This window comes from Equus caballus, chromosome 20 (genome assembly GCF_041296265.1).
Source record: "Equus caballus isolate H_3958 breed thoroughbred chromosome 20, TB-T2T, whole genome shotgun sequence".
NCBI lineage: Eukaryota > Metazoa > Chordata > Mammalia > Perissodactyla > Equidae > Equus > Equus caballus.
This window is the reverse complement of record NC_091703.1, coordinates 51475655-51490771: the sequence shown is the minus strand read 5'-3', so window position 1 is coordinate 51490771 and position 15117 is coordinate 51475655. Positions and strand designations below refer to the sequence as shown.

Genomic DNA, 15117 nt, shown 5'->3' with positions numbered 1-15117 from the left:
TTATTAAACAGATATTGTGCTTTTAAGTATTAAGGATTTTTAAAAATTTTAGGTATATTACATCATGATTATGAGCCTACTGAGCTCCAAAATTGCAATCTAAGTTCTAATGTTCATAACTAGAATTTTGGTCCATCATCTATTTTCTTCATAATCACTTGGCCGTTAACTGCCATTAGAATTTATTTTTTGTTTCATATACAGATTTTTTTATTTTAGTGCAATTTTCTATAAAAGGACTTTATACGTATATCCAGGTATACTTGGTAGACGTTCTGAGCATTTAAGAATTTCTGTCAGTGTATCTGAAAAAGTAAAATAGAGATGGAATATAAATCCCCGAAACCATTCCCTCCTGTCAACGTTTGTTATAAGGTCTTCGGCATTTCAAAGACAAGACACACCATAGCAAGTGATTCAGTGGGTAAATCTTTATTTATTTTGATTATCATCCTCCTCTTCTTTCCTGGAATGTGCTCTTTATTTTATATTCCAATTTGGAAAATAATCACGTTTTAATTTCTCATCTTCCACTGAACAGCCTGTGTGCCCTCACCTCAGCAGCATTAACTGGCTCTCACCGGCATTGATGAGGTGCTCCTAGAGAGAACAGTGTGTGTGGGTGTGAATAATCTCTTTGCTTCTCAAGTCAATTCTTGTGCATCTCCGCAGTCTGGCAATAACACCCACAATTTGAGTAGTGAGGAGCTAGCTGTGAACTCTGAAATAGCATATGTATGACCTTCTGTTGAAAAAATAAAAATAGAAAAATTAATATTAATACAATGACATTTTTCCCAAGGAGAAGAAAATACTGAAACATTTTTTCTCTTCTGCTCCGACTCTTCCCCAATGACAGAGAACTATGCTTAACAATCGAATTGGGTAATTACCAGCAGATTTAGAGCCTAAATCTAATAAAAGTAAAGCCATTATCATTGTTAGAAAACTAGAGGAGAATGCAAAAAAAGTGTGGTGTGTTTGATACGCTACCAACCAGGGCTGGCTGTAACTAAACCTTTATCTCTATAATCCACTGTCACAGTCTGAGCTCAGTTATTCATCATTCCTGTCACTGAAGCAGTCCCCATACTGGTCTCTCTATTGCCAAACGTTTTACTCCAGCCGTGCTCCATTTTGCTGTTAGAGTCATCATCCTAATTCCAAATCCGATCACATCACAGTGAGGCTCATAGATGACTTCCCATTACTTACAGAAGAAAGCGTGAGCTTCTTAGCCTGGCAAGGAAGTGTCTTCTTTATTTTGTCCTAGGCTGATTTTCCAAGATTATTTCCCAACATGCTCATCCCTCTGCAAGCCTCCCTCACGATCCTGTTCTTGCGGTGTTCACTCTGTGCTCTAGATACGTGTGATAATTTGCCACCCTCATTCTTACACATCCAGGCTCATTTCCCATCTCTGTCAGTGTAAATTTATAGTCATTTCACAAAGCCTAATGCAACTGAAGCCTCCTCTTAATTTCTCAGGGCAATCACTGAACTTCATTTCCTCAGAACATTACACTGTGTATATCAACTACCGTATTAGAGTTATTTGTATATTTTCCAATAGATTTTGAGATCCAAGAGGACAAAGACTATATTGTATTCCCTTATGTTTCCTCTTCTAGCTCCCTAAATTTGTCGTATAAACACGATTAGTGCCCAATTTTTTTCCCTATTTAGTAACTTGAGCCTCTACAGATTATAAGAAAAATTCTGTTGTGCATTAAAGACATGAGGATTAACACAGTTACAATAATGTTAATGTCCATATACAAAGGTACACAACACTACTAATTCTTTATTCATAGGTTTTTCTCCAGAAATGCTTGCATTAAAATTAGAACTCCTTGTTGTGAGAATAAGTAAATATTTATTTATTTATTTGTTTGTTTATTAGAAAGTCAGGCATGGTAGAAAGAGCAGACGCTTTGAAATCAGAAAGAACTCAGTTCAAATTTTATTTCTCCATATACTAGATGTTACAGCTAAGGAAAGTTACTCAACTTCTTGGATGTCACATATGCAAAATGAGGATTAAAATATTTACCTTTCATATATGTTTTGAATGATTGAATTGGTAAAATTTGGTTAATGGTATTAAATTGCCAGTATTCTGTCATCTTTACCTACAGACACAGAATAGTTTTGCAATGGAAGGCAGTATGCATGGTTCTCAACAGAACAGATGATCAGTCAATGGTCAGTCTTAGGTAGATGATGGATTATTACGATAGCTATTATCATACTATTATGATTATTATGATGTGATGATGACTAGGACATGCTCTACCCATCATTTCTTCTCCGGTCTTCTGGTAACCAAGGCACATACTTTAACTTGGTTCATTGTGCTACAAACTACCTGGCCTAGTCACAACTAGGACACATGAAAGTAACCATTTGAGTGGTTAACCTTTGATAGGTAAGACATCTAATGACTACAAAGCCAGGCAAAAATTTGCGTTAATTTCAATCACTGTTAATTGAACCTCTACCATGAGCTAGCATTGTTGATGCAGGAATAAAAAGACAAGTGAGATACAGCCCCTGCCTGTAAAAAGTTTACAGTTAGCTGTTACACAACATAGATAGTGATGGGCTTGAAAAGAAATAGATGAGAAAGACTATGCAATTCAGGGAGAGAGAGGACTTGTTTTACTGTTGGGATCTACATACCTCTTTAGTCTTTAGGAAGGCTCTGGGTTATCCATATATGTATGTCTTAATATTGTGGACTTTCTTTTAGAATTCAAACCATTCATTTTAATGAGATTCTGAACAATTAATGAGCATGGTATAACAAAAAATTGTTGCATTGTTGCTAATCTCTTTTTCTCTCAGTATTTCTGTCCCTTCAGTGTTTTTTTTTCCTCTTTCCTCTATTTTTTCTCTCTCTGTGTCTCTGTCTTTCTGTCTGTCTGTCTGTCTGTCTCTCTCTCTCTATATATAAGAACAGCCAGACTCCATTCCAAATCAGGGAAGATGAGCAGATTTTATGTAATATCTTGGCTGCTAGAAAGTGCCCCAAACCTCAAAATGAGACAAATATTTTTAGGGAATTAGAAAAGGGTATGAGATGCTGAAGAGCAATTTAACATAAATAACATTATTCCTTAATGACATGATTTTTATTGTTGTTTCCTAAAAAACATTATTCCTTGATGACATGGTTTAAAAGATGCTCAAGTAGAATCATTATTTTGTTTAACAGAAATTGCCTATAAACATCAAACAACAAAAAAATCCAGTTTTGTATAAGCTTATAAAGATTTATTCTAAAGAGATCAGTGAGGCTATATTTCTATAAGCCATCTGGAAGAAACAGGAAATAACTCTAACATTCACATCTTAAGTGGTTTCTACCTAAGTTTTTCTTTCCTGTACTTTTGAGTTTGTGTAAAATGCACTGAAAAGAACATTGGTTATTTTCAAAATGTGTCTCAAATCATTATTTGTATATATCTACCTGAGAGGCAGACCTACAATAGTTACATGCTATCAAAATATTTTATTTTAAATCTGACAAGCATATCTATAATCCAATATTCAATTACAAATGTAGATACACTGAAGAAAATCAATTTTTAAGAAACTTGTCTTCTTCTCTTTGATATTTATGTTCAAATTCTTGCCACTCAAAGTGCAAGTGAGTTTAATATGAACACGATGGCAACATTAAGCTCCACTGAGTTTTACTGCATTTTCCCGGCACATCTCTACAAGTCTTATGGTGAGGTGTCCTTTTGTTTTGATGGTGACACACTTTACCATTTATTTAGAAATATATCTCTTTACCTTACAGTGATACAATAGATTTCCTTTAAAACTAGTATTTTCAGAACTCACTTCAATTTAATAAATATTGTTCTGCAGATCTCCCCTTAAAAGAAATTCTCTCTTAATACATAGTTTAGAAACAAAGACATTTTGCATAGTAAGGGGAGTTGTTATTTTAAAATCAGTCTATAATACCTTATTACTCAAATTTCAATTCTAATTGTTTTTAAAAAGACACATAACTTCCCCCTAGAGCTTGAGAAAATATTGTGCATTAACATTGCGCCATAAGTAAGAGAATCCAAAACTGAAATAAGTTTCAACAAAAAACATGAGTGACTGGTGCAAGCTGAAGACAAGGGAAAAAAGAACCAGCCAGCCTCTGAATATGAATATCCAGCCAAATAAGCAAATGTTTCGAAGTTTTCGCTCTTCTTATTTGAAGAATTGCTTTATTGGGACACTGCATATTCAGCATTTTGCTCTTTAAAATAGCAAATTAGGAGGTAACTAAAATGTTAGATAATGAAAGCGTAATCTGATTATACAAAGGCTTTCAGTATTGAGAGGAAGCGTTTCTTGAAAAAATTATAAAAACTCTTTAAGAAGATTTTTATTTATACTGGTATTGTGCTATGTCTATAGGACAATTCTTAATGTTTCTAATACAAACCCAAATGCATTTATTCCTCTCTAATTTGGGGTGCGGTTTATGGAAATGTCATTACTCCCCTGAACTTCTGTTTAAATTCTCCAAGTATGTACAGGTTGGAGATTTTTTAAAATGGTTATAAATATAATAGGTTTATCATATTCCAAGAACACGATATAAAGCAAAAGCCAAAAGACAAATACTAATACAGTTAAAAAGAAAAGAAAAAGGAGGGGTTAATCCATGTGATTGGCCGTTCCCAATCGCGCTTTATGTGTGTTGTGGATTTTGACATCAAATGTAGATTGAATGATTAACATGGTGTGTTGAAACGTACATTGTTTGGTTTTAAGCTCCTAACAGCATTCAGACTCGCTATTGGTTTAACATTCATCCTGAGTTTGCAAAACATCCACTACTCACAGTAAAAAAATACAATTTTCAATTTTGGTTTCAGTTGATGTTCCTTCCCAACCTCAATTTATAGTGAAATGATTGCCTTCTCTCAGTATTTCAAAATCCAAAACAAATCTAGGGTATCATTACAATTTGAAAGAAAATTCTCTCATTTCAAGCTACAGATGGAGACATGTCACCCTAATAGCAAATGGTTCGCTTCTGATAAGGCGTGTCTGTGTGTGTGAATGTGTGTCTGTGTATGTATACATATACAACACACACGTACACAGCATGCAGCACACAGAAAACATTGGTTAAGGTTCCAAATTGGACAATATTATGAAGAGTTAACTCCTATTGGCTAGAAGCTATAGACTATCACAGCCAAACTGGAAGCTTGAGTCTAACAGTTTATTTTTTTATTTCAAAATTAGCTGAAGTAGCAGACAAACAAGCATATATTAGACCTTGAACAAGGATAATAGGCAAATACACATGTGTAGAATCTAAAGATGGAGAGGAAGTTTAGGGGTTATGCTTTTAGTTGCTCAAAACCAAACAATGTACATTTCAAAGTTCCAAAGGTATGTTTGCACATACATTCTAATTATTAGTTCACTCTATCTCTGCTGGCTCAACGTGGTTCTCAGCTTTTTAATCACTTCTCTACTGGCACAGCTAATGTGCCTACAAGTTGTCTAGAATTTTAATATTGCTAAATTTAGTGACACAGTTGTGATTAAATTGTGAAAACTTGTTTAATGCAAACCCTGATTGAAAAGAATACGTGCTTATTTAAGGAAAATGTACAACTTTGCAAAAATTATATAGCGCTATATATAGTCCCACATTTAACAGCTTTACCAACCTGCAAAAAAGTTGGTTCTTGTAGAAAACTGCCAAGCTATGTAGTCTGAAATCTGGAGTCGTAATACCAGAGAGCTGTCAGTCAGCCATCCATCCATCTAATTGGCTTCTTACCATCTTTCCATCATGTTTTTTTTATAACTGGTCGCCTCTGGCTAAAATGCAAATCATGAGGAAGAGCCGTCTAGAAAAAGCTGCTGCTTTCTTAATTATCTGTCAGAGTATGGACCAGTGGACCCAGGGCCGCACTGTAGAGTTATGCTAAGCAGCAAGGCATCATGGGAATTGGAGTGACAGCTCATTTTCCTCCTGTGTTTTCTGTATTCGAATGACAATGCAGAAATATGGGTTTTCCCACACTTTCTCTGAACACCTGGGCTATTGCTCAGGGGAGCACAAAGCCAAAACTGTCACATTTCCAGACATGGTCTTATTGCTGTCACTATGACAGGATTGTTGACAAATGCCAGCAGTCATCTCGGCATCTTGGGAAATGTCTGCCATGATTGTGTCAACAGCCTGACAGAAATTGTTAATGTTTAAACTTCTTCCACTGACAGAATCCTGTCTTGCTGACAATATTTGTCATATGAAACTCAATCTTTGTCAAACTTGCTTAAAAATTAACACTTTCTCAATTTCTTTTCTTTTTTTTCTAGTTTACTGCCTAGCAGTGCAAAATTTTAGCAATAAGATTTCAACAAGGTAATGCAACACAGTAATTTAGGTTCCCATTCCATTCAAAGCCCCCAACTCATTACTAACTTAATAGCCACCTTGTCCTTTTGACCTTTGCTCCAGAATTATTAGGCATATATATATAAGTATTATATATACGTGTGTGTGTGTGTGTGTGTGTGTGTGTGCCTTAGGAATCCAACTTGTGAATTATTCAGGAGGTACAAAATACTATTATTCAGTATACAGTGTAGAAAATCAATTAAATCTTGAAGATTTTTAACTTAGAAAATCAGTTGCAAGTTTTTAGATACACATTAAGCTAATTTCTTCAGTTTACATTTTATTATTTTTAACTTTACTCTTTTAAAAAAATCTGTCTGATAGGTTATGCAGTATCTTTTGCAGGAACTCAGCAAGGAGTCGTTTTGGAGGGTTTTCTTAAGCATGTTATTGTCAAATCTGGACTATAGGGGTAGCCTGAGTTTCCTAATTCTGATAAATTTGTTGAGAAGTATTTATGTGAACGGTATAAAACATATTAGGTTTTTAAAAAAGAACATCCTTTTTAAAATCCACAGGTGGCTTATCTTTCGAAATATTCTTGGTGAGACACAATGCTCAGATTACTAGAAGGCAGTTCCATCATATCCGGCTATACTAGAAATACCCGGTCATCCACAGACTGCTACATTTCTTAGACATGATGCAGAAAAGAGCAACTGGTTAGCTGAATATAGCGTCCATCTGTCCCTGACAGAACAATCCTTGTCAAACTAAGAGTGACAACTTGTTAATAATGACATAACTATTATTAGTTAGGTTATTATTAGTGTGTCTTAACACACAAATATGGTATACACTTATACCAGGTAGGGACGTATCAAAATAATTTATTATTAAAATAACAACCTCCTAGATAAATAGAATGTGTCTAGAAGTACTATTTACCTGAGCTGCTGTCACGTGGGAATTCTAGTTACTCTACAGAGAGAGAATGGACCAGGTACTGCCTCATTTGCTGAAATAAGTGAACTTCTTAATAGGCTGTTGAGTTTCATTTTTCATTTGTTTTCAGAGCTTTCTATATATACATATGTTTAATTTATAAATTTTATTTTTTCAAGGCTCACAATAAAATTGAGCAGAGGGTACAGAGAATTCTCATATACCCAGTGTCCCCACCCAGGCACGGCCTCCTCGACTATCAATATCTCCCACTAGAGTGGCACATTTGTTACAATTTATGTGAACCTACATTATATTATTTTTTCATGACTTTTTTTTGAGGAAGATTAGCCCCTGAGTTAACATCTGCTGCCAATCCTCCTCCTTTTTGCTGAGGAAGACTGGCCCTGAGCTAACAGCTGTACCCATCTTCCTCAACTTTATATGTGGGACACCTGCCACAGCATGGCTTGACAAACAGTGTACACATCCACACCTGCGATCCAAACTGGCAAACTCCGGACCGCCTAAGCAGAACATGTGAACCTAACCACTGAACCACTGGACTGGCCCCTTTCACATCTTTCTTTTAATTCAAACATTGTCATAAGTCTCTCCAATAGTACAATGTGGTATCTTAGACCAGGAGTTGGAGAACTTGTTATGCAATGAAACAAGTAGGGAATTTTGTTTTTATCTATATCACAACTATTCAGCTCTGCCCTTGCAAAAGCAGCATAAGTTCTGGGTGTTATCTGTGAGGGTGTTTCTGGACGAGATTAACATTTGAATCAGTAGACTGAGTAAAGTAGAATGCCATCCCCAGTGTGGATAAGTATCATCTAATCTGTTGAGGGCCTTAAGAGAACAGAAAGGAGGAGGGGAGAATTTGCTCTCTTTCTGTCTGTTTCTGAGCTGGGACATAGGTCTTCTCCTGCATTAGACTGGTACTTACACCATCAGCTTTCCTAGTTCTCAGGGCCTTGAAATCCTACTGGAACCACTCCGTCAACACCCTTGAATCTCCAGCTTACAGACAGTAGATTGTGGTACTTCTCAGCCTCCATAATCATGTGAGCTAATTCCTTAAAATAAATCTCTCTATATAATAAGTTATATGTATATGTATATAGATATATATATATATATATAAAATCTCTTATTGATTTTGTTTGTCTAGACAAAAGCTGACTAACACAGCATTATCTTAACTTCCTTTCTAAGTAAATCATGACTAAAGTTTCCTCCAGGCTGGACCACATGGACTGTCTTAATCTCATGGAACTGTACACCCAGCATCCTTCTCTAGCTCAGTGTGGAAAGTATAGCATCACTACCTGTTGAACACAGACCCAGCCAGACTCTGTATAAGTGTGTATCAAGAACCTACAGCCAAGTGATATGTCTGCAGAAGGGGAGGGGGCCTCCCTGGATAATGCTCTGCTGCCTCACCAGGTTCCTCTCTGACAATCCAATGTAATACAATTCAGTTAAAATCCTTAAGTATGTACGGAGCATCTATTTTGTTTTAGGTCAAACAGCATAGAGGATTCAAAGAAATATAAATCCTGGTCACTGACTACTTCGAGGCCATGATAATACTTTGGAAACAACCCAGGAATGATATGATACAGTGCTTAAAAATGAGGTAAGCAAACGTTCTGCTTAACATCAGATAGGCATGTTTTTAGTATTTATGAAATACTGAGAATTCTCCAAACGTAGTCATGACCTAGGAGAAATGGAGTGAAATATCTCTCTTAATCTCTCTCTCTCTCTCTCTCGCCCAATCTTAAACTCCCCTGGAGCCAGGAAGGGCTTTTAGCAGACTCAAGCTTAGTTTTGAAGATGTTGCATTATTCCATGGGAGGAGGTATAGGTTGAATAGGAGGAGTCCTTACCCCTGGTAACTCAGAATGTAACCCATTTGGACATAGTGTCATTGCAGATGTAATCAGTTGAGATAAGGTCATCTTGGAGCAAAGCAGGCTCTTAATCCAATATGACTGGTGTCCTTATAAGAAGAGACACAGGGAAAGATAGCCATGCAACAATGGAGGCAGAGATGGGAGTGATGCATCTGAAAGCCAAGGAAGTGTAAGGATTGCTGACAAAATCCAAAAGCTAGAAGAGGCAAGAGAAGGTTCTCCCCTACAGGTTTCAGAGGAAGCGTGACTCAGCTAGCACCTTCATTTCAGACTTTTAGCTTCCAGAATAGTAAGACAAGAATTTTTTATTGTTTTAAGTTACACAGTTTTTAGCACTTTGTTACAGCGGTCCTAGGAAACTAATATAAGAGGGCTTAGCATATAGAAGTAATAGGGCGAATTTTAGAACCCCATAAATATGGATTAAAATCTCAACTCCATCATGTCCTCCCATAATGTTTATTTCCTCATCAGCATAATGTGAGTTCCTCCCAATCAGAACCTTCCTTAGACTTACACTGGAGGACAGTACCAACACCTAGCCAATGCTAATGTGCTCACCACTCACCCTGGTGTCTTGACTAGACCTAGATTGGTGGCCAAAGCTACCGTGGGGGGTTCACAGAATTCCAGCCTCTTTCAGAGTGTGTCCATGAGTATCCAAAAAACACAGTGGCCAAAGTGAAGGTAAAGATAAACATGATTTCAACTTGCTCATAATTTTCCAAGACAATGAGGTGTGAAATTTTTCTGACTAGGACCCTTATCCTTTGAAGATTGAGTTTGGAGTCACTTATATTGTGACAGTATTTCTTTCCAGATCCAAACCAAGGACACGTGTTTGTGAAGTATAAGTGAAGCTGTGGAGTCAATGGGGCTGATTATCTGGAATCAGGATGGCCAGGTACTTTTGGAGAGCGTGGCGCTGCATAGATGGACCTGTGACCTGAATAGCAGTAGGTCACCTAGGAACTCAAGAAAAGCATTTGTCCTCTGTATAGACTATACAGGTTGAAACACGAAAAGGGCCCACTTTGTGTAGACCAAGAAGGCTTTTGTGCCAGGAGATCAATGAGGTTATGTTTCCATAGGCCAGCTACAGAAACAGGAGAATAACTACATAATTCATATCTACTGTGGTCAATGAGTTTATCTCTTTTCCACTTTTCAGTTACTATGTAACATGCTAAATAGAAAACCTCTTATTTTCAAAATATGCCTCAGCTAGTCATTATTTTAACATGTCTATCTGTGGCATAAGCCTCAATAGGTCCATAGGGAGAATTAGACACCTTTTTTTAATAAGAGACTCTGAGAAGAAGATGTTTTATAAACCCAGAATACTGTTTTATATAGGCAAATCTAAACTGTAAGGGAAATGGCAGATATGAAGCCAGGAAATTTTCATGCAAAATAGGACCCTGAACTTTCTCCCAAACTCCATAGATAAGCCACTTGAATTTATAAAGTAATTTGATATTGGCCAAAGCGGGAGGAGAAAAAAATCTACTCCTTCTGAGAGGCTAAAAGGAAGACAGAAAACAAAATTATGTTTAAAGGATCTGCAGAACTTAAAATTGGCTTTAGAGTTCTCCTCAGTAACGGACACTGATAGATACTTTTACAGGCTATAATTATTTTATAATTGAAAGGATTGCTGAATGTAAAATAACTGTGTGATGCAGAGTTTGGAAAGAGAATGGGAGGACTGAGTTAATAAGGTGACAAGTGAAGGTTAACAAATTATTATTCAGGATTTTAGATAATTGGCATCATTTGGGAGTAGAAAAAAAGAATGAAGCTGGTGAGAAATGAACTAGTATAATAGAACACTTGAACAAATGATCCATTTAACACCAATTATCATGCTATTTTGTCATTACTCCTAGGTTTTGTTAAGTATCATGATGTCCTTTGGGAAAATGTGTCATACAACTGACAAGAAGAGATTAATTACAATAAATTCAAAACAAAACACTGTTGAAGCCAAGCCTCACTCACTGGGCCTATTTTAAATAAACCTAGCGATTTGTGGTTCATGGTTACACAAACTTTGGCAAAGCATCACATTTCTGTGAAAGTCCTACTTCCTTTTTGCTTTTGTAATACATACTTGACTGACGATTTAGATGTTTACTTATTTTTCATACACAACCCTCCTTATTCCAAAAAGGATTTGATTTGATTTCTTTATAATGTTACTGTAGGTGGTCCCTTTAACCCAGAAGTGTGACAAAATGAACTTTATTTTAATATTTTGCTAATGGCTACATACACATATAAAGGCGCTGTGAAAATCCTAGCTCCTGAGTTATCCTCTCCCCTAAAAGACAGGAAAATTGAAACATTTTTAAATATAGGACATCAGTATTGAATCTTTCCTAATGAATCCTCTTACTTTCCACTAAATTAAGCTAAACTTTGCAGTGAATTGGACCTCAGCTTTCCATCCTGGTGAAGAGGTCAATTGAGAAGTTTGTGACAATCTTATCAGCACACACAAGGCTATAAGGATTAGGCAGAGGCTGGCCAACCATCTATGTCTTCACTTCATTTCAAGTAAGAGTGGAGGCAGCAAATCCACACTATTGTTTTTGCATAACAATAGTTCCGAGTTGTCAGTTTAGTCCTTGAACACACAACTCTTGCTTTTAAGACTTGGATGAGCTACTTTTGAAAAGACAAGAAAACTGGAAATCCCATCAACTGAAGAGGTTTGCAAAAATGTGTTACATTCTATCCCTACCCCCATTAAATTCTAGTTTTATAGAATGGGAGTATCTGCTGAGATTAGGGAGGAAGTTATTGTTTGACGTAAAATGTCCTTGGGCCTCTGGACTTCATGGCAAATGAGAGTCCTTAACAGACCCTATAGATGACTTCTCCACCCTACTCATTGTATAAATATCACCTGGAGCAGCCTCTTCATTACAGAGTCTGAAGTTGTTACTTTTCACTTTGTTAGATGAACTCAGCCTCCCCAAGGCTCTGAGTGACTCCATGCCCAGGAAAGTGTTGGTCAGAAGGTGGGAAGAGCTGGAATTCTGCACAGAGTCTGGCCTGTAATAGATATTAAATAAATACATAAGAATTATGGAGAGAATGAAAGACCCAAAAAGAAAATCTTCAAAGTCCATTACAATGGGTTGCTAGAGGAGGGTCCCTGTTCCATAAAGATGTTTTCTATTTGAATCCTCATTAGGCAGCTTTTGTTGTTGTTGGTACTGATTTGTTTGAACTGGTTTCCTCCCTTAAATTCTTTCAGATGAGAAATTATTGTATATACTTCTATCTGATCCCCTGGACAGTGCTCCAGTATCTAAATAGCAGTATCTCAATAAAATTTAGAGGCAGATGATTGCTATGACCTGGATGTTTGTGTCCCCCCAAATGCATATGTTGAAATCCTAATGCCCAACGTTTTGTCATTAGGAAGGAAGGGGCATTTTGGGGAGGTGCTTAGGTCCTGAGGATGGATGGGATTAGTGCTCTTATGAAAGAGACCCCACAGAGCTCCCTAGCTCCTTCTGCCATGTGAGTTTACAACGAGAAGTCTGAGACCCTGAAGAGAACGCTCACCTGACCATGTTGGCACCATTAGCTTGGACTTTCAGCCTCCAAAACTGTGAGAAATGAATTTCTCTTTTTCATAAGCTACCATGGCCTGCAGTATTTGGTTATAGCCGTCGGACTACACTAAGACGATGATCGTGAGAGCTAATGTTCAAGTGCTTTCTGTCTGCAAGGCTGACGCTGATGAGGATGGTAATGACAAGGATGACAGAGATGGGGACAAATTGCATACATGACTGATAACAATTCATTATTTTACCATAGATATACTCACCATTCCAGCTGAGAGGATTGTTATCTATAAGATGAGAATAATTTGGATAGAAAATGGATCTCCCCCACTCCCACCCAGTATAATATCAACTAACTACTAACTAAATGACAGTGAACTTTTTTTCTTTTTAGGAGGCGATAGGTAAATCCAGAAAGTCTCAATATGCTCTTTAAACATCAAGATTCTCTCCCTTCCAAGTTCCCTGCATTGCCATAATGTTTCAAGAACTTCCCAGGGGTAACAGGCCACCATTTATTTTGCTACTGTAGATTTTCTCTCTCTCTCTGTCCAGAAATTTCATAAAGAAAACATGGTTGATTTAAGAGTTCCAAGACGGAAGAAGAACTAATACAAAGAACAAAGAGAGAAACTAATTAAAATGATGCATATATTTAGCCAAGGGTAATGTCCCCTTAAAAGGATGCCTTTCAATTAAGTTTATCAAAACTAGCTTCTCCACTTTGACATGAAGACTTTGGTATAACACACGTCAGTCTGGCCACTCCATTACAGGAAGGACTTTCAAATGTGCAGCAGATGGTAATCAAAATTGACTGGAGGCTTTTGAAGATATATGTTATGATTAACCAGACGTGGACTGCACAACTCAGAAATTAAGGAACGTCGGGGACTCTTGAAGAGGAATTTGATGATAATTTGGAGTGTTAAGATCAGGTGGCAACATAAGCCACTTCTAGAACAGCATGGAATGTGACAAGACGTGTGGTGGGGTGGTAGAAGTTGTTACCAAAGTCACGTATATGAATGACACTTCCTGACTTCTCACGTTAACCCTGTGACATATTAGCATAAATCTAAAATATTGTAACATCTGAATATGTACTTCTGACAACTCCCAAACATTCACATACGTGAAGGGCATTTGCAGCTTCTGAGTGTGTGTGCTGTAGATAGGAGGATACGCTGAACTCCACCCACACTCCATATGGCTGCCAAAACGTCCTTATTGGGATCAGGACACAAATTAATGACAGGCGTCAATCACTCAGTTCTTACAGAGCTTGATAACAATGGTTGTCGGTAGTTTTCTATATAGCTATTCTCCGTACACTGCATGTCCTGCAGCGTTCAGATGAGTAAACGAGGTAGGACACTGGAGAAATAAAAATAATCAGAGCATCTTCATTAGTATAAGTCTTGCCTCCAACCCCTGAAATTTCAACAAGGAACTTACAAAACAAAAGCATATTCGGTATTACTACTATTTTGATTTACACTGACTCTCCCTGAAAATTAAGGAGGAAAAGTGTTTGGCAATTTGCTTCCATGCTATTACTTGAGACATCAGAACTTTCTCAATTCTAATCCCACCATTAGTTCATTCGTTTCTTTTCTCACAGTTAGATTGTTATGAAAATGTGGCTGGGGTCCAACCTCAAATTTCATAAATAAACATTAGACTAATAATCGATGATATTTATTGGAAGCACGTTAAATGTGATGTGCTGTTCTAAATGCTTTGCAGGTACTAACTTAAATTTAATCCTCATACCAATCCTATTAATTAAGTATTGATATTTTTATCCCCATTTTACAGATAAGGAAGCCAAAGCACAAAGAAGCCTGAGACCATATAGCTACTAAGTCATAGGGGTGGATTTCACCAGGTCAAAATGTCTTCTAGACTAAAGTCCTTTAACTGCTGTAATTTCCAGGAACTCCCTTATCAGTCTGCACTTGCCCCAAGAGGAAGACTGCTGCCAAGTCCCTGAAATTAATAATCTTTACTGTTAGGCCAAGATTTATTCAACTCATAAGTGGGTAACAAGGACTTTTGCAGAACTGTGTCTGAGAATAAAGGGAAAAAGGGCACAGTGGTGTAAAGGCACATACTGGACTGGTCCCAAATCTTCCCCAACTACCTAGGAGACTTGATCAAATTATTTCTCCTGTGTGGACTCCAGTTACTTTTCATCTGTAAAGTAAAGGAGTTGATTAGATCATGCCTACAGTCACCTGTAACTCTAATATTCATATAAACATAGTATTTTAAA

The 15117-nt window shown here is 37.0% G+C and overlaps 1 long non-coding RNA gene across 1 annotated transcript in view; it reads right to left on the bottom strand.

Moving 5' to 3' along the window:
• Nucleotides 1-424: 424 nt before the first annotated feature.
• The window catches only part of LOC138919555 (uncharacterized), a 39296-nt gene continuing 24603 nt past the window's right edge, over nt 425-15117 (bottom strand). Inside the window, exon 3 of the long non-coding RNA XR_011429801.1 lies at nt 425-12315. This is a non-coding gene — a long non-coding RNA (uncharacterized lncRNA). The remainder of the gene's footprint in view (nt 12316-15117) is intronic.